The following is a 21,463-nucleotide window of genomic DNA, read 5'->3' as shown; positions in this document are numbered from 1 at the left end:
CACTTAGTGTTCCGACTTGATGGGTCAAATTGAATACAAAACTTGAAGATATAACTCCAAACTTCTCATTTTGTTTGTTTTTGGGGGGTAAAAGAGGACAGAGGGAGAGGGAGAAAGAAAATACCAAGCAGGCTCCATGCTCCAGTACAGAGCCTGTCACAGGGCTCCATCTCACAACCCTGAGATCATGACCTGGGCTGAAATTGAGTCAGATGCTTAACCATCCAAGCCACCCAGGTTCCCCCAAACTTCTCATTTTGAACTAAAGTGTCTATGCACCCAGAAAAGCACCCAATTTCTTCCACAAATATTGACGTTCCACTGTGTTCCAGGAAGTGTGTGAAGTGCCAGCTATGTCTGAGACTGACAGATGGCTGCCTTTCAATATCTGCTCTCATCTTCTTTCTTAGTCACAAATTTTCATCTGACCAATTAGCCAATCAGAATACGAAAAAGAATTCTGCACTTTTCATATTTTTTTTTCAACTAGATGTTGACAATGTGACTAAGTTCTAACTACAGGGATATAAGAAGTACTGCATAGCAACTCACAAGAGCTTCCCTTAAAAGGTAGTTAGCACTTCTGCTTTGCCCATTCTTGCCTTCTTCTTCTACCCTGCTGCCCAGAAAATGAATGGATCGATAGGCTCCATCTTTGACCATGAGTTCCAGGCTACCATTTAGAGACAGTGGGGCAGAAAGGCAGAAGTAGCTTGAGTTCCAGAGGGTTTTGTGTAGAGCCATCATACCAACATTAGACTGCCTTCCTTTGGATAATGATTAAAAAACAAGCAAACTATATATATATATATATATGTATAAAAACTTGGTACAGCACTATGGAAAACACTATGGAGGTTCCTCAAAAAATTAAAAGTAGAAATACTATATGATCCAATAATTCCACTACTTAGTATTTCCCCAAATAAAATGGAAATGCTAATTCAAAAACATATGTGCACCCTGATGTTTATTGCAGTATTATTTATAATATCCAAGATTTGGAAGCAACCTAAGTGTCCACTGATAGATGAATTGATAAACAAGATGTGATGTATATACATTCTGGCCAAGGACCAAACACTGCAGGCAAGGAGAGCCTCTGTAGGTGACTGGCCTAAGGGATAGAGCAGCCAACACACAACAGCATAGTGCACACAGCATACACCAGAGACACTCCCTGAAGCGCCTGGCCCTGGACACTACATGACCTCTTCTCCATAAAGCCATTACTTTCAGGGGCAGGAAACAGAACAGGCTTTTCTAATACATAGAAGAAGACGGAGACTTAGGCAAAATGCCAAGAGGGAGGAATTCCTCCCAAATGAAAGAACAAGTTAAGGTCATGGCAGAGATCTAAGTGAAACAGAGAAGGTAACATGTTTGATGAAGAATTTAAAGGAACAATCATATGGATAATCACTGGGCTTGAGAAAAGAATGGAGGACTTCAGGGGGGCCTTACCATAGAGATAAAAGGGTTAAAGAAGAATCAGTCAGGGGCACCTGGGTGGCTCAGTGGGTTAAGCATCTTGGCTTAGGTCATGATCCCAGGGTCCTGGGATCAAGCCCCGTGTTGGGCTCTCTGCTCAGTGGGGAGCCTGCTTCTCCCTCTCCCTCTGTCTCCCGGCTCATGGTCTCACTCTCACTCTCTCTTTATCTCAAATTAAAAAAATAATAATAATAATCAGTCAGAAATGAAAAATACAATAACTGAAATCAGAAGCAGACTTGATACACTGAACACAAGGTGAGAAGAAGCAGAGGAATGATTAAGTGATATAGAGAACAAAATAATGGTAAATAATGAAGTTGAACAAAGAGAAAGAACTATGGAACACTAGAATAGACTTAGGGAACTCAGTGACTCCATCAAACATAGTAACATTCATATTATAGGAGTCCCAGTAGAGGAAGAGAGAGAAGAGGGGGCAGAAAACGTATTTGAATAAATAATAGCTGAAAAATTCCCTAATCTGGGGAAAGAAACAGACAACCAGACCCAGGAGGCACAGAGAATTCCCATCAAAATCAATAACAGCAGGCCAACACCAAGACATATTGTGATTAAATTTGCAAAATATAAGGACAAAGAAAAAAAATCTTAAAAGCAGAAAGAAAAAAGAAGTCCTTAACCTACAAGGGAAGACCCATAAGGCTAGCTGGGGATTTCTCAACAGAAACTTGGCAAGCCACTATAGAGTGGCATGATATAGTCTAAGTGCTGAATGGGAAAAATCTGCAGCCAAGAATACTCTATCCAGCAAGGCTATCATTCAGAACAGAAGGAGAGATAAAGCGTTTCCCAGACAAAAGCTAAAGGAGTTCATGACCACTAAATCAGCCCTGCAAGAAATATTAAATGGGACTCTTTCAGTGGAAAGGAAAGACCAAAAGTGACAAAGATAAGAAAGGAACAGAGAAAATCTCCAGAAACAATGAAAAAACAAGTAATAAAATGCCACTAAATACATATCTATCAAGTGTTGTTCTGAATATAAGTGGACTAAACACTCCAATCAAAAAACATAGTGTGTCACAATGGATAAAGAAAAACAAGACCCATCTATATGTGGTCTACAAGAGACTCATTTTATTTAATTAATTAATTTACTCACTTTTTTAAAAAAGATTTTATTTATTTATTTGACAGAAAGAGAGACAGCCAGTGAGAGAGGGAACACAAGCAGGGGGAGTGGGAAAGGAAGAAGCAGGCTCCCAGCAGAGCAGGGAGCCCGTTGCGGGGCTTGATCCCAGGACCCTGGGATCATACCCTGAGACGAAGGCAGACGTTTAATGACTGAGCCACCCAGGTGCCCCTATTTTTTTTTTTAAGTAGGCTCTGCCCCTAGTGTGTAGTCCAACATGGGGCTTGAACTCATGACCCTGAGATCAACACCTGAGCTGAGACCAAGAGTCAGATTCTAAACTGACTAAGCTACCCAGGCACTCCAAGACTCGTTTTACACCTAAAGACACCTGCAGATTGAAAGTGAGGGGATGGAGAAACATTTATCATGCAAATGGATGTCAAAAGAAAGCTAGAGTAGCAATATTTCTATTAAACAAACTGGATTTTAAACCAAAGACTGTAATAAGAGATGAAGACAGGTACTTGTATCTTAACAAAGGGGACAATCCAACAAAAAGATATAACAATTGTAAATATTTATACATCCAACAAGGGAGCACCCAAATATATGAAGCAACAAATGACAAACATTAAGGAACTCATTGATAATAATACAATAATAACAGGGAAATTTAACACCCCACTTACGTCAATGGACAGATCATCCAAGCAGACAATCAACAAGGAAACAATGACTTTGAATGACACACTGGGTGAGATGGACTTAACAGATATATTGAGAACATTCCATCCTAAAACAGCAGAATACACATTCTTTACAAGTGCATATGGGGCATTCTCCAGAATAGATCACACACTAGGTCACAAATCAGGCCTCAACAAGTACAAAAAGATTGAGATCATACCATGCATACTTTCTAACCACAACACTATGCAACTTGAAGTCAACCACAAGAAAAAATTTAGAAAGACCACAAATATATGGAGGTTAAGCAACATGCTAGTAAACAATGAATGGGTCCACCAGGAAATCAAAGAAGAAATTTAGACATACATGGAAACAAATGAAAATGAAAACACAGTGGCCCAAAACCTTTGGGATACACCAAAAGTGGTCACTGGAGGGAAGTTTATAGCAATACAAAAATCTCAAACAAACAACCTAACCTTACACCTAAAGGAGCTAGAACAACAAATGAAACCTAAATCCCCCAAAGGGGGAAAATAATAAAGATTAGAGCAGAGGTAAATTATATGGAAACTAAAAAAACAATAAAACAGATCAATGGAACTGGCAGGTGGTCCTTTGAAAAATTAATAAAATTGATAAACCCCTAGCAAGACTTATCAGAAAGAAAAGAGAAAGGACCCAAATAAATAAAATCACCAATGAGAGACAAGAAATAATAACCAACACCACAGAAGTACAAACGATTATAAGAAAATATTGTGAAAAACTATATGCCAGCAAATTAGACAACCTGGAAGAAACGGATAAATTCCTAGAAACATATTAACTACCAAAACTAAAACAGGAAGAAATATAAAACTTGAACAGACCAATACTTGAACAGAGCAAGAAAATTGAATCAGTAATCAAAAATCTCCCAATAAACAAAAGTCCAGGGACAGATAGCTTCACAGGTGAATTCTACCAAACATTTAAAGAAGAGTTAATACCCATTCTTCTCAAACTATTCCAAAAAATAGAACTAGAAGGAAAACTTCCAAATTCATTCCATGAAGCCAGCATTATCTTGATAGCAAAATCAGAGAAAGACTCCACTAAAAAACAGAACTACAGGCCAATATCCCTGATGAACATGGATGCAAAAATTCTCAATAAAATGCTAGTAAATTGAATCCAGCAGTACATTAACAGAGTCATTCACCATGATTGAGTGGGATTTATTCCTGGGCTGCAAGGGTGGTTCAATATTTACAAATCAATCAAGGCAATGCATATATCACATTAATAAAAGAAAGGATAAGAACCATAGGATCCTTTTAATAGATGCAGAAAAAGCATCTGACAACATCCATTCATGATAAAAACCGTCAACAAAGTAGGATTAGAGAGAAGATACCTCAACATAACAAAGGCCATAAATGAAAAACCCACAACTAATATCATCCTCTTGTCAGGAACAAGACAGGGATGTCCACTCTCACCGCTGTTATTTAACATAGTACTGGAAGTCCCAGCTTCAGCAGTGAGACCACAAGAGGAAACAAAAAACATTCAAATCAGCAAGGAAGAAGGCAAACTTTCACTATTTGCAGATGACATGATACTATATAAGGAAATCCTGAAACACTCCACTAAAAATTGCTGGAACTGATACAGAAATTCAGTAAAGTGGCAGGATACAAAATCAATATACAGAAATCTGTTGCATTTCTATATACCAATAATGAAGCTTCAGAAGAAGAAATCAAGCAATCAATCTCATTTACAACTGCACCAAAAATGATAAGATACCTAGGAATAAACCTAACCAAAGAAGCAAAAGATCTGTACTCTGAAAACTATAAAATATTGATGAATGAAATTGAAGATGACGCAAGTGGAACAAGATTCCATATTCACGGATTAGAAGAACAAAAATGTCTATACTATCCAAAGTAATCTATGCATTTATCATATCCCTACCAGCATTTTTCACAAAGCTAGAACTAACAATCCTAAAATTTCTGTGGAACCGCAAAAGACCCAGAATAGCCAAAGAAACCTTGAAAAATAAAAGCAAAGCTGGAGGCATCATAGTTTGGGACTTCAAATTATATCCCACAGCTGTAGTGATCAGGACAGTATGGTAATGGCACAAAAACAGACACAAAGATCAATGGAAGAGACTAGAAAACCCAGAAATGGACCCAGAACTATATGGTCAATTAATCTTCAACAAAGCAAGGAAGAATATCCAATGAAAAAAAGACCATCTCTTCAGCAAACATTGTTGGGAAAACTGGACAGCACATGCAGAAGAATGAAACTGGACCACTTTCTTACACCATACATAAAAATAAATTCAAAATGGATGAAAGACCTAAATGTGAGACAGAAAACCATCAAAATCCTAGAGGAGAACATAGGCAGTAACCTCTTTGACGTCAGCCATAGCAACTTCTGACTAGATATGTCTCCTGAGGCAAGGAAAACAAAGCCAAAATAAACTATTGAGACTTCTTCAAAATAAAAAGCCTCTGCACAGCAAAGGAAATAGTCAACAGAAGTAAAAGACAACCTATGGAATGGGAGAAGATATTTGCAAATGACATAACTGATAAAGGGTTAGTATGCAAAACATATAAAGAACTTATAAGACGGGACACCTAAAAAACAAATAGCCTAGTTAAAAAATTGGCAGAAGACATGAATAGACATTTTTTCCAAAGAAGACATACAGATAGCCAACAGACACATGAAAAAATGCTCAACATCACTCATCATTAGGGGAATACAAATCAAATCTACAGTGAGATATCACCTCACACCAGTCAGAATGGCTAAAATTAAGAACACAAGAAATAACAGATGTTGGTGGGATTCAGAGAAAAGGGAACCCTCTCACACTGTTGGTGGTAATGCAAACGGGTGCAGCCACTCTCGAAAACAGTATGGAGTTTCCTCTGAAAGTTAAAGATAGAACTACCCTACGATCCAGCAATTGCACTACTAGGTATTTATTCAAAGGATACAAAAATACTGATTTGAAGGGATACATGCACCCCAATGTTTATAGCAGCATTATCAACAATAGCCCAATTATGGAAAGAGCCCAAATGTCCATGAACTGATAAATGGATGAAGAAGATGTGGTATATATACGATGGAATATTACTCAGCCATAAAAGAGAATGAAATCTTGCCGTTTGCAATGATGTAGATGGAGCTAAGTGAAGTAAGTCAGTCAGAGACAGACAAATACCATACGATTTCACTCATATATGGAATTTAAGAAATAAAACAAATGATCATGGGGAAAAAAAAGAGAGCCAAACAAAGAAACAGACTCTTAACTCTAGAGAAAAAACTGAGAGGTGCCTGGGTGGCTCAGTCGGTTAAGTGTCCAACTCTTCATTTCAGCTCAGCTCATGATCTCAGGGTCATGGTACGAAGCCTCATGTTGGGCTCCACGTCAATGTGGAGTCTGCTTGTCGCTCTCCTTCTGATCCTCCCCCGGCTCATGCACTCTCTCTCTCTCTCAAAAATAAATAAATAAGGGGAACCTGGGTGGCTCAGTTGTTAAGCGTCTGCCTTCGGCTCAGGTCATGATCCCGGGACCCCGGGATCGAGTCCCGCATTGGGCTCCTTGCTCAGTGGGAAGCCTGCTTCTCCCTCTCCCACTCCCCCTGCTTGTGTTCCCTTTCTCGCTCTCTCAATCTCTGTGAAATAAATAAATAATATCTTTAAAATAAATAAATAAATAAATCTTTTGGAATAATAAAAAAGAGGACATACTGATGGTTATCAGAAGGGAGGTGGTTGGGGGAATGGGTTAAGAGGTGATGGGGATTAAGGAGTGAAATTGTTGTGATGAGCATCAGGTATCATATGTAAGTGTTGAATCACTAAACTGTACACCTGGAAATAATTTTACACTGTATGTTAAGTAACTGGAGTTTAAATAAAAACCACACACACACACACACACACACACACACACACACACACAGACTCAAAGCTGTGGTGTATACATACAATAGAATATTATGTAGCCATAAAGAGGACGAGACCTTCCATTTGTGACAACATGGATGGACCTGGAGGGTCTCATGCTAAGTGAAATAAGTCAGATCGAGAGAGACAAATATCACCATATGATTTCACTCATATGTGGAATCGAAAAAACAAATGAAGAAATAAACAAAAGCAAAATCAAGCCTATAAATATAGAGAACAAACATAGTTGCCAGAGGGAAGGGGGTGATGAGATGGGCAAAATAGCCGAAGGGGAGTGGGAAGTACAGGCTTCCAGTTAAGGAATGAATAAGTCATGGAAATAAAACATACAGCATAGGGAGTATAGTCAATGATACCGTAATAGCATCGTACGGTGACAGATGGGAGCTACACTTGTGGTGAGCATGGCAAAAAGTACAGGGATGTTGAATCACAGTGTTGTACACCTGAAACTTATGTAACTTGTGTGTCACCTATAAAAAGAAAGAAAGAAAGAAAGAAAGAAAGAAAGAAAGAAAGAAAGAAAGAAAGAAAGAAAGAAAGAAAAATATAAACTTAATTTTGTTTAAGTCAATGTTGTTTGTGGGTTTTTCTGTTACCCGCAGCTGACCTGAATCCTAGGTAAAAATATCTCAGCTTAAAGCTGTAATACTTTAAATACTATAAATTTATAAACACTATAAATTTTCCAGACCAATGCCTTGATTTCAGTTTATAATTCTGATCACATTTTTATTGCATCTCTTCTATGGAGATCTCCAACTCCTATTCTATGATATGTTTTCTAGTTTTATAAGTTAATCACAGAGAAGTTTCTCACCTCTTCTTGTTAATATTGTATCAACCTCTCCCAAGCTTATCTTTCTAAACCAAATATTAAAGCTTCTCACTGTATGCCCTCTGTGAATCTCTCCCTAGATTTCTTGCAGCTATGTTGTTAGATAATGCTTCATATTTTTCTAGTTACATTATTAGAGGCAAAAAAAAAGTGTCCATGAAGGTTATGTGGGGGGTTTTGTGAGTTATAAACATAAATGACCCTATTTCATTTGTTCCTTTTTGCCTCGTATTCAACTTTACTTGGTACACGTATATCAACCCCTCTATTCCTTATGTTACTTTGATATATTTTTCTACTTGCTATATAGTTAGCCATCAGTGCTCCTCTACTCTTCCCCTTTCTACACCTGCATCAGGAGGCAATACTGACCAGCCAGTTGAGAAACTGACCACAAATCAATACATAGAATAAGCGATGGAGCATTTATTGCCCTGACTCCCTCCCCACAAGGTCACTAAAAATTTGATCAGAGCTCAAGATCCTATCAGGTGTCCTCTCTGTTCTACTCTCCCTCTCTGTCTTGAGGCCTTGGTAGCCACATCTCTCTTCGCTACGGTTAGGTCTCAATGGTAACAGGTCCCTGCACTCGTTATTCCTAGGGTGTTGTGGTTTCTCTCTACTTTGTCACCACATTTGCAAATAGTCCATTTATAAATCCTACTCAAATTATTCTAATTTGAGTGTGACATCTGTTTCCTCCTGGGACTCTGAGTGACAGAATTAATTGGTGCCAGGAGTGACCCCAGAAAACATATCCTCAAAATAGACTTCTAGATTAGATTCACTCCTGTATTTAAGGATAACCTCCTTGCTGCAGTGTGGGAGGCAGGGCCAGGACTGCAGTGAAGCTCCTGGAGCACAGAACTTAAGGAGATGTTCACTGTCAGGGTCAGGCTGATTGTGAATGCACCCTAAATGTCTCACACACTTCCCCCTAGTCCCATTCCTAATGTAGAGAAGAGTGGGTGATGGCAGGCATGGAACCCAAGTAACTCATTGCATGCTATGGTATCAAAATTACTCAAATTATCACCAGTGGTAGATTGGGATTAATTAAACAAGGAAGTCAGTAGAGGTGAGTCTAATGCCCTGCCCGCCTATGTAAGCAAACCAAAATCTAAGCCCATAAAACACCTCGATGTCATGAAATCAAAACACTAAGGACAACCAATCGCAAACAGCCAAATAGGCTTTAAGCTACGGGCAATCAAATAATTTCCTTTCTTTGTTTTTGTATTTTCTCTACAGGAGTCTTTCCCCTGGTGCCTTTGGGCGGAGAGCTTTTAACCACCTTTGCTTTGACACAGCCTGCCTCCACTCAATTCCTACTTAAGTAAATTTTTAAAAAATCTTAATATGCCTCAGTTGATCTTTTAACAAGATGAATCCAGGTGAAGGGAAAGGTATTGGGAAATCTAGTGGCTTGGGTACCTCGTCATCACGATGACAGTAATGGTCATAGAGACAGAGGAGTTACTAGGCATCTTTCGATGCCAGAAAATAGAGAAATGAAAGGTTATGCATAGGCAACAAAGAACACATATAGAGAACTAAAAATCCTCCATGACACCTTTGAGGATTTCTTCTCCTTCGCAAGTGACTGCCAAAGACCAAGACCAGAATCTAATTATAATGGTTAGATCTCTGGACCTTTCTACTAATCAAGGGCATTGATGGAGAATGAGGGAGATCCTGAGACAGGATATTGGGGCATTTGGGCAGATATGGATGAGGCTGGAAATTTTTTAATATCAGAATTCTAATCTTCTCTCATCAGGGGAGACAACTCTATCCCACTGTTGAAGGAACAGGCACTTTTTTGCATAAAAGCCTTTCAGTGTTATTTCCAATGAAACAATTACAGAAAAATATTATATATATATATATATATATATAAATTCCCTATATTAAAAATAATATACCTTTTCTTATCACTCCCATTTTCTTGGCTAGTATTCTCTGACATTTTTATTCCAGTTCATTATAATAATATACCATTATATCATGCAGAGTAGAATTTTTTTCATTGATTTAACAAATATTTATTGGGCATTTACTATGCTGTTTAGGGCACAACAGTAAACCAAATCTACGAGAATCCCTGCTGTCATCCATTCTTACATTTTTTTCAAAATCATCACATAACACTTTCTGTTTTATAGTTATTTAGACAAGTTCCATAGATAAGTACCTTAATTTCACACATCCCCTCATTTCGTATAACTGCGTCCTCATTCGTATGTTCTTTTTCTTTTGGATTCTTCACCCTGTTGTTGGGTTATGTCATTTAGTTAGTTTGTACTGAAGAGTAGCAAGTAAGCCCCTCCAAAATGTGCCTCTTTGGCATAAAGATTATTTTGAGCTGATTATTTGGAGAAACTAAAGACACAGAAGAGGCTCTGAAAAGAGAATAGAAGTTAACCTTTTGTAAAGGAGATGTACATTTATAAAGGAAATCTCCATTTGTGTTTCCCACTCTACTAGGAAGAGAAAGTCTACTCTAAATCACAAGAGGATATTGTGAATAGAGAATGCACCTACTTAAATCTCCACAGCAACCTTATTCTTCTTTACTGTACTTTTCCTCGTAAGTTCCTATAACTGGATTCTCCTCTTCCCCAAAATCTTTCTTTTTGTTCTTAGCTGAAGATGGTATTTAAGGTGGTGTCTTGGGGCCATCTTTCCTGGGTATCAATCAGATGTATGTAAGGTATATATGTTATTGGGGCACCTGGGTGGCTCAGTCTGTTACTCGTCTGCCTTTGGCTCAGGTCATGATCTCAGGGTCCTGGGATTGAGGCCCACATCGAGCCCCACATCGGGCAACCTGCTCAGTGGGGAGTCTGCTTTTCCCTCTCCCTCTGCCCCTCCCCCTGCTCACGCTCATACTCTCTCTCTCTCAAATAAATAAATAAAATCTTTTTTTAAAAAAGGTGTATATGTTATTGAGCTTCTATTCATTTTTTCCTTGTTAATCTGCCTTTTATTACAGTGGTTCTCAGCCAAGAACTCAGAAGGGCTGAGGGAAAATTATTTTAAATCACTTAAATAATAAGCATTTATTATATAAATAATTTAAATAAGTTATTTAATTGTATTCTCCTACAACATGCTTGGGTTTTTGTCATTTGTTTCTTTAGGAAAGGTTCTCCGGGAACTTTCCAGAGGATTTGCACATGAGAAAATGTCTTCCTAAAAAAAATAAATAAATAAGAGAATGTCTTCCTGCTGTTTTTACAAATAAATAACTACTGAGCAGAAAAGAGAATCCTTTTTTGGAATTTCTAATGTCTGCAAATGTTACTTGAGAAATCTCAGTCCAGTCTGAAGGATTTCCCTATAAGGTAACTTCTTCTACTTGGCTTCATGTAGAATTTTTTTCTTCCTTTGAGTAATTTAATTGAGAAGATAGAAAAAAACACCAATAACTTCAGCTTTGTTAGTCTTTCTCAAGATTGCTTTGGCTATTCGGGGTCTTTTGTGGTTCTATACAAATTGTAGGATTGTTTGTTCTAGTTCTGTGAAAAATACAATTGGTATTTTGATACGGATTGCATTGAGACTGTCGATTGCTTTAGGAAGTATGGACATTTTAACTATATTAATTCTTTCAATCCATGAGCATGACATATCTTTCCATTTGTTTGTGTCATCTTCAATCCCTTTCATCCGTGTCTTACAGTTTTCACAGTAGAGGTCTTTCACCTCCTTAGTTAAGTCTATACCTAGATATCTTACTCTTTTTTTTTTAAAGATTTTATTTATTTATTTGACAGAGATAGAGACAGCCAGCAAGAGAAGGAACACAAGCAGGGGGAGTGGGAGAGGAAGAAGCAGGCTCATAGCGGAGGAGCCTGATGTGGGGCTCGATCCCATAACCCCGGGATCGCGCCCTGAGCCGAAGACAGACGCTTAACAACTGCGCCACCCAGGCGCCCCAATATCTTACTCTTTTTGATGCAACTGCAAATTGAATCATTTTCTTAATTTCTCTTTCTGCCACTTTGTTGTTAGTGTAAAGAGATAAAGAAAAAATTACCCAAAGTTGATCCAGGCCCCAGGTCAATCAGACTTTTATTTCTACTCCATAAATCTTCTTTTAGAAAGACATTCGTAAGTCTAATAACCCCAATGGAATTAAAGACATCTTCTGAAAAACTAAGTATTCATCTAATCAGTTGACTATCAATTAATATTCTGATGATCTTTAAGCATTCTTTTTCTCTCATCTAATCTAAGGATGATTAGACATTTATTTAACCATTGTCTTTTCTTGTAGAATCTCACTACTAAGAGTAAATTAGTTGGTATATTTAGGTTACTTCTTTTATGACAAATGTAAATAAAAGTTTCACAGCTACACATAACTAAATTATCAGAAAAAATTAACGAAAGCAAACCTAACGAAGGTCAAAAGAAGCAAATAAAGATAAACACATTTTAATTTGTTAAAAATTTTAAAAAATTAAGGTAACTAATTTAAATTAAGGTAAACAAATTTAAATAATTTGAAGGAAAAAGGAAGACTACTAAAGCTGAGTTCTCCAGAATTCTTTAGTTAAAATAGAACTTACTCAGAAAGCAGTACATAGGAAGAGATTCTTGTGCTCTTTCACAAAAAACTCCAGTGCTAGGAATATATCCTGAAAAAATTAATGAGAGATGTTGAAGAGATTGATGTACAAGTATATGCATTTCAATACTATTTATAAAACATAGTAAAAAAATTGGAAGCAACTAAACTGTTCCATAGGAGTGCAATTCATTTTTTCATCAATAAATATTTCTTTACTATTTATTGTGTATTGAGAAATGCTAGGTATGGAAATTATCAAGAAAATGCATTATGATAAATGATTGAGCCTATTATGCAATCACTGAAATTGATTTACCAATTTATTAATATATATTTAAAATGAATAAATTGCTTCACCCAACAATTCTATTTTTTTTTAGCTTTAATAATTTAAGTAATCTCTACACCCATTGTTGGGCTCGAACTCACTACCCTGAGATCAAAAGTTGCATGCTCTTTCAACTGAGCCAGCCAGGCACCCCCCCAACAATTCTATTTTGAGAAATATACCTCAAAGAAATAATCAGAAATGAATGCAAAGGTTTATAAAAAAGATCTTTACTGGGGCGCCTGGGTGGCACAGCGGTTAAGCGTCTGCCTTCGGATCAGGGCGTGATCCCGGCGTTCTGGGATCGAGCCCCACATCAGGCTCCTCCGCTATGAGCCTGCTTCTTCCTCTCCCACTCCCCCTGCTTGTGTTCCCTCTCTCACTGGCTGTTCCTATCTCTGTCAAATAAATAAATAAAATCTTTAAAAAAAAAAAAAGATCTTTACTTATAGTAGTAAAAACTTACACTTCTTACTTAATGTCGTAAAAATGTGTTTATGATAAGGGATTGTATGACGCCTCCATATACAAAAATAGATTTTTTTAATGGTGTATAATTCATTTTGTGTTAATTTTTTATATGGTATAAGGAAGAAGTTCAAATTCATTCTACTGTATGTAAATGTCCAGTTGTCTCAGCACCATTTATTGAAAAATCTGTTTTCTACAATGGATTATTTTGGCATCCTTTTGAAAATTCATTGATCATCACTGATCACTTCTGGACTCTCAGTTCTAGTCCATTTATCTACATGTCCATCCTTATGGCAGTACCACACTGTCTTAATTGTGAGAGCCTAAATACAAGAGCTAAAACTATAAAACTGTTGGGGCCCCTAGGTGGCTCAGTGGGTTAAGCATCTGCCCAGGGTCCTGGGATCAAGCCCCACATTGGGCTCCCTGCTCAGTGGAAAACCTGCTTCTCCCTTTTCTCCTGCTTATGCTCTCTCTTGCTTTCTCTCTTCCTATCTCTGTCTCTCTCTCTTAAATAAATAAACAAAATCTTTTTAAAAAGAAAACTATAAAACTGTTATAAGAAAACCTAGGGACAAATCTTTGTGGATCTTAGATTAGGCAAATGCTTTTCAGATATGACACCAAAATTACCAGCAATAACAACAAAAAAGAGGTAAATTCATCAAAACTGAAAACATTTGTGCTACTATGGACACATCGTGAAAGGGAAAAGATAACTCACAGAAGAGAGAAAATATTTATAAATCACACATCAGATAAAGCCTTGTATCCAGAATATATAAAAAACCTTTATGACTCAATAATAAAAAGACAAATAATCCAATTAAAAATGGGCAAAGTATCTGAGAGACATTTTTTCCAAAGGATATATACAAATGGCTGATAAGTACCTGAAAAGATGCTTGGCATCATTATTTATCAGGGAAATGCAAATCAAAACAATACACATCCAGTAAGATGGCTATAACAAAAACGAGAGACAGTAAGAAGTTTTGGCAAAGATGTGGAGAAAGCGAATCCCTCACACGTTGTTGGTGTAAATGTAAAATGGCCCAATTCCTTTGGACAATGGTCTGGCACTTCCTCAAAATGTTAAACACACAGTTACCATATGACCCAGCAATTTCACTCTTAGATATCTATCAAGATGAATGAAAATATATGTCCACACAAAAACTTATCCAAAAGTATTCATGGCAGCATTATTCTTAAAAGTCAAAAAATGGAAATCTCCCAAATGCGTGTCAGTCGATGAATGGATAAATAAAATACGATATTCCCATACAATGGAATATCGTTCATCTATAAGAAGAAATGAAGTACAGCTGCAATGTGGATAAACTTCAAAAACATTATGCTAGGTAAAAGAAGCCAGTCGCAAGAGACCATGTAATGTATAATTCCATTTATATGAAAGGTCCAGAATAGGAAAACCCATAGAGACAGAAAGTAGATTAGTTCCTGCGGGGGTCTGGTGGGGCCAGTGGCTGTTCAAAGGTACGGGTTTCTGTTTTGCTTGGTAAAAGTGCTCTACACTTAGACCATGGTGATGGTTGTACAACTCTATAAATACACTAAAAACCACTGAATCGATATATTTTAAGTGGGTCAATTGTATAGTATGTGAATTACATCTGAATAAAGCCGTTTAAAATGTAATCGAGATATTTCTAACAAAGAGTAGAAGAAATTGCCATTCTCCTCTCAGCAATCATCCAAAACGGGGACTTGACAATGAATTTTATGCATTTTTTTGTCATGAAGGAGCAAAGACCGGACTGAGCTTTAGTAGCCTTCTCCATTCTGTGCTCCAGTACCTACTAATTTGACTTGGCGTATAAAAAGAATTTTCTGCTGTCCCTGCTACATGTTGTTAAATATTCCAAAAAAAAAAAAAAAAAAAAAAAAAGGTTAGAAAGTAACATAGAAAAATGTTCACAGCGATGGTATCTCTGGTTGATAGAGTTGTTCTTTCTAGATTTTCTTGATTTTCCATTTTAAGCAGTGTGTCTTATTTCATAATCGGTAAAAACATATAAAGCTATTTCAAAATTTCACAATAAGAGATAGCAGAATTTGTCATTGCTTCCTGAGGAAGTTTTCTGCATCTGTGAAGCCCAGAGAGCAATCTTCCCTCTCGATATTCCTATCACAAATAATAAACGTGGCCATCTGCATAGGCTGTCTTGACCTGAAGGAGTCACCTCAAAATAAAAGCCACTTGTCCCTGAGGATTATTTTGCACTGAGGGCAAATGAGAATCAACAGGTGCAGGAAGAGTTCTCTACCCTCTCCTTATCTGCCTGAAAGCAGTACATAAATTTCCCTTTGAGGAAGGTAGCCCCAACCTTCTCCAAGGAGACTCTTATTATTGAAGACAGGAAGTCCACACCACCGTGAGTTTGCATAAACAGACTTGACTAAAATAGCCCTTACATTTCATTAGATCCATCATATATTTCCTAGTCATTTTCCCATTATTTATTATCACTTGAAGTCCAAAACCTCTTTCCTTTGTTAAAAGGGTGTATGAGTTGATGAGTCTAAGCACTTCTTTGAGTTTCATTTCTTTCCTGTGAACCCCCGTGCATGTAAATATTAATAAAAATTGTGCACCTTTACACCTACCAATCTTCTGTTAGTTTAATTTGAAAGGGTCCAGAAATAAATTTTAAAAGGTAGAGGAAACATCTTTCCTTCCAGGCAGTCCCTTGTGTTTTTAAAATTTTGTTTATATTTAGTTTTATTTGCATAAAAATGTTCTAAGAACTAAAATTTCATTGACACTGGTTTTTATGACTTCTATGTCTGGTATCGCATAAGATTCATTACATTTTTATGTGTGCTTTTTTCCCTCAACTAGATTCCAAGCTTGAGGGAAAGACTATGTCATAACATAATATGGATACTCTAATTCCCCTAAAATAGTCCTTCACACAGTGTAGGTAATCAATAAGCAATTTTTAGACCCTTCTATTATAAAGCATTTTTTTAGCAACAAAAAAACATGCACTGAAGATTGCTTTACATAAATATCTTTACCAATCATTTTGTCCTAGATATTTATAGTTCATTTTATTCTCTGATATATCACTGTTAATAAATCACCGTTTGGCTTTTATAGCTTATTTTTAAATTCACTTTGAGTTTTTTATTTTTTATAGAAGTCATCCTATATTCTAAAAAAAAAAATGACATACTTAAATTACAAATGTGTTTTCATTTATGGTACATCTTTCTTGTATCCTATTTTTCCATATCTCATTTACCCAAGCTTGGATTTTAGTAGATTTTTCCGATTTCTTTAGCAGAATTTTGCAGCTATTAAAATCAAAAGGAAATTTTTTTTAACACTTAAACAATGACTTTATGGAATGTATTTAATAGTAATCAAATATCTGTAAGCAAACATTCCTCATAATTAAAATGTGCTGTTCTAGCTCTTAACTGCCCTTGGGCCTACTCACCACATATGAAAAAGATTATCTTTCATTCTGTCTTCACACCGATCATTTGATGAGATGAGGGTCTGTGAGAGGTAATCCTTATGCTCTATGGCTTGGCTGAGTAGACAGGCTAACTCTTACAGATTTCTTGTGAACTGTCAGACCCAGATATAATGGAATGTTTCTGATCATCCCTCTCCCACTTCCCCCTCCTTAATTTCTTTTCTCACTCGACTCCACCAGTCTGTCTCCATTCATCCCTTCTTTCAAACTATCCCAAGATCAAGACTCAATGAGAACTTCCCTGTATAAGTGTTTTTAATGGATTATCAGTGCCTGCGTAAAGTCCATGGTGAAACCAAAAGAAGGTACGTGGGGAAGAAGAGGATATGGACCAGTACCTGGCTTGCCGAAATGCTATTTGCCTTGCTGCAGTCATCACTTTCACGACGGGTCTTCAGATGAACTAATCTTGACAATTTGCCCCAAGTCCAGGCTCACTAAAGTAACAGAAGATATGTAAACAACATTACCAATGTATTTCACTACAGTGAGAAATTAAACTGGCAAGATGACTGGCTATTCTGACCAGCTCAATGCTGAATTCTTAGAGAGAAATGTGTGAGAAACTATTATAATTGAAATTATGGCACTTCGAATCAGGGCAAGAAGTGGTATGTTTTTGATACCCGTTGGCAGAAAGCTCAATAATTCAGTAACAGATTCATACTGCACATTGAAATCTTATATTGCCTAATGGATCACTAAATAGCCATTCTTCAAACAGACCCATCCTTTCTTTATATATGCCAATATTATTGATAAGATGAGAGACATAGTCTTACTTTACTTGCTTCTGCACTGGGAAACATTTTATCTCTGAGACACCTCTGGCACACATCTGATAGCTTACATCTGACCTCATCTCATCATTTTACATTCCCCATCTCAGAGTCATTTGTTTTTGTTCAGACTACAGTGATAGGAGAGCAGAAAGATCGTTTATGACCAGTACTAGTACTTCGGGCTGACTGCAAAATGAAAACGTGGAGACCCTTGCTTAAAAACTATTAAGAATTTCAAGACAGTGACAGCGAGCATCAAACCAAGTGCAGGGCCCTTCTGAGCTCAGGGTCTTGAGGCACTGCTGAGGTCACACACTAATGAAGTCAGCCTGTATACAGCAGTCCTCCAGTGCAAGAGTCATTAAACTACCACCCACAGCCCCAATCCAGCTGCTCCCTATTTCTGTAAGTGAAGTTGTGTCAGAATATAGCCACGCCCATTGGTATTGTCTACGGCTGCTTTTGCTCTGTAATAGCAGTTTATTTATTTGTTTGTTTGTTTGTTTGTTTTCTAGAATAGCAGCCTTCTATACTTGCTACAGAGATTGCATGGCCCACAAGGACTAAAATATTTACTACCTGGCCCCTTAAGAACAAGTTTGCCAATTCCCACTCTAGTGTCTGATGATAAAATCCTGTTTCATATTCGCTCTGCACAATGAAGCACTCAGCAATCGACAGTTTGATCCACCCTCCTCCTAAGAAACCATGTAGGGCCCACGTAGAGCCTGCAGCTGAAATCAGAAGGCTCCACAAACCAAAGTGCCAAGAATTTCTATGGCGCTGTAGGACAGCAGCACCTCTGATTCTCCATGAAGAAGCCTGAGAAGCCACCTGATCTCTTCTACCCCGATTTCTCGGGTACGTAGGATTTCTCAACATAGTTGCCCCAAGACCACATATCACTGCCAAATCCCAGTTAGAAAACCGGCACTTGCCTACTCTGGTGGTTCCACTGCATGAGGGATTGGACTTGAGAACTGCTCTTCTTTGGCTTGAAATGAAAACTGTGAAATCCTCTGGCTCCATGTCCAGCATTTCCACCCCACACAGCAATTCCCCAGGACCAGGTGCCCAATAATCAAAATACTTGAGCTTGGATCCTTATCAAGAACTTTCGAGGATCTGAGATTTTTACCGTACGTGATATCTGGTTAGCCTGCCACAGTTTCATGGATATTGGTAGAAGATATGAGACTCCTGGATAGGAAATGGAAGGCAGTCTAGTACTCATGGCTAGTGCAGTAGCCAGAATAATAGTACTTTTGCACCATTTCCCCATGTCCCAATTCCCATGGGGTGACGCAGTCCACAAAACCGAACAAAGTTCAGTTTACACCTACACACGCCGTGGGTTCTTTTACAGGAAAGTTACCTTAAGTCAGGGAAATACGATTTTTTTTCTTTTTTTTTACAATGCACCACAGGATTGTAAACACGTGTTCTTTGCTATAGTAGCAAACATTATTTTTACTACACTAGACAGTAAGCCCACTTGTCTTTTGTTCTGAAGGGACACTATATCTTCCAAGGTAATTTGCTATAGAAACATCCCTGAAAACACAGTTCAGAACACAAGGCCATCAGTGCCCTGGTTGCAAGCTGTGCGGAAATGCAGAAACTCTTGGAGAATCGTCTCCCAACTTCCTCTATTTGCACTTGATCTCTTATGGTGATTCCTCCCATCCATCCCCAGATCTGTTAATGAGTCCCCTTTTTTCCTGTGAGTGAGTCAGATTTTTGCTAACAACTTCCCCCAGCTTTGATTCCTTCTCTTCTAGCTCACAACTGTAGAGCTGACACTTCAGAGAAATATATCCTAGCCACCCTACTGCCCCAACACCAACACAAAACTACATGCTCTCTCATGTTTCGTTGATTTTTCAAGTAGAATTTTATTGGTTGTTGTCTGTACATAGCCGCACACCTTAAGTACCTTAGTATTAGTTTAAAGCACTTAGCCACTCCCCCAGTCCACCGCGTTCTTCTTAATTTCCTGAAGGTTTGTGTGTGTAACGGTACCAAAAAAACCGATCATATTAAAGTCAAGTGCCAGAGTATTCCCGCCATCATACCAAAATGTCGGGTTGGTTGTTGGAATCCTGCTTAGCGCGTCCTGTGTGAGTAGCCTCCAGCGCTACGGAGAGGCTGTACAAGAGCGGATGAGAGCGAACAGGAAGAAGAATCAGGAACTGACTCCAAACAAAAAGAGCATCCGGAGGAAACAGGATAAGCCTGTCCAGACCCTGGAAACTACAATGAGGAAGGAAAAGCAATTATCAGAACAGATGGGCGGAAACGGAGCAACTTACAGAGGTGGAGCCATGTTTATTTGTGTCCTGGGATTTGGGGTGCTGAACAGAATTTGTGCTCATTCTCCATAGCCCTTGGATCCATGATGCGACTCCTGGGTAGATACCTCACAGGCACACATGAGCTCCTGTAAATCAAGGTGTTCCTTAAGCCTGTAATTCTCTGTCACTTGTGACTTCCCACCTTTTCCTATTATTGATGTATGTATGTTTTTATTTTAATGGATACTAACTTGATTTAGTCACTTCCCACTTGCCAAAATATTCAAAATATTTGAATTCCTAGAGAATTGTACAAGTTTATGGAGATGATTGGAAAGGATATTAAAACCAGGTCTGTTCTAGAAAATACGGGACAGATGGTTGTGGGGCATTAAAAAAGAGAACTGGTAAGCCCGCAACGCAGTATCTTATTGTCTGCTGTATTTTTTAAAAGCTTGCAGAACGAGGCATATGTTATTGTTTCATCTCTTTTGATAGAACTAAATTCCTTCAAACACATACAATTAAAAAATAATCCGCTCTTGAGTAAATTGCATGTACGTGAATAAAAATGCAATCCCTTTTAGATGAGTTTTGTGTTTCCCAGCTGTCCACGAGATGATTATGTATAATAAATTATATACTCTGTACTCCGCATTCCATCAGAACTACAAATGAAAAGATTCAGCCACTTTTTTTTATTCCTTATTGAAGTAAAGCCCTCACTAATTATTCATCAGCTATAAAAATTTTATAACCGCTCAATATTTTGGGGTGTTTGGGCACATAAATGAACTCTAATTTTAATAGCTTATTCATTGTGTTGCTTGAACAAAGAGCGCCTCTTTCTTTCATATTCTAAATATCAAATGCAATATTTTAAAAACAACTGGAATCATTGAAATTCAGAGTTGGAAAATATTTAATTTTCTCAAGGTAAATAAGAAACCTGAGACTTGGGGCGCCTGGGTGGCACAGCGGTTAAGCGCCTGCCTTCGGCTCAGGGCGTGATCTCGGCGTTATGGGATCGAGCCCCACATCAGGCTCTTCAGCTATGAGCCTGCTTCTTCCTCTCCCACTCCCCCTGCTTGTGTTCCCTCTCTCGCTGGCTGTCTCTATCTCTGTCAAATAAATAAATAAAATCTTTAAAAAAAAAAAAAAGAAAAGAAACCTGAGACTTTGTGATTGCCCAAGCATTATAACCCCAGAAGATCCCCTCAGCTAGAAGTGTGTTAAATCCACCGTTTCAAGCACTTATGGACACATGCTCTTTCTATAACATGCAGACTTTTCTGTTTGTGGTTCTCATAGGGAGTTGGTTCTAGCTGTATTCAATTAAGTAGTACCTGGACCTATTTTTGTATATCTCTTGTCCCC

At 37.8% G+C, this 21,463-nt stretch overlaps 1 long non-coding RNA gene across 1 annotated transcript in view; it reads right to left on the bottom strand.

The window, feature by feature from the left end:
* The window catches only part of LOC123789551 (uncharacterized), a 35,936-nt gene extending 16,001 nt beyond the window's left edge, over positions 1-19,935 (bottom strand). The window contains exons 1-4 of the long non-coding RNA XR_006778836.2: positions 19,868-19,935; positions 17,349-17,447; positions 12,695-12,763; positions 10,312-10,387 (exon numbers count right to left, since the gene is read on the bottom strand). This is a non-coding gene — a long non-coding RNA (uncharacterized LOC123789551). The remainder of the gene's footprint in view (positions 1-10,311; positions 10,388-12,694; positions 12,764-17,348; positions 17,448-19,867) is intronic.
* Between the last annotated feature and the right edge of the window lie 1,528 nt (positions 19,936-21,463).

This window comes from Ursus americanus, chromosome 3 (genome assembly GCF_024610735.1).
Source record: "Ursus americanus isolate L20-20 chromosome 3, mUrsAme1.1.p, whole genome shotgun sequence".
Taxonomy (NCBI): domain Eukaryota; kingdom Metazoa; phylum Chordata; class Mammalia; order Carnivora; family Ursidae; genus Ursus; species Ursus americanus.
This window is presented reverse-complemented; position numbering and strand designations above follow the sequence as displayed.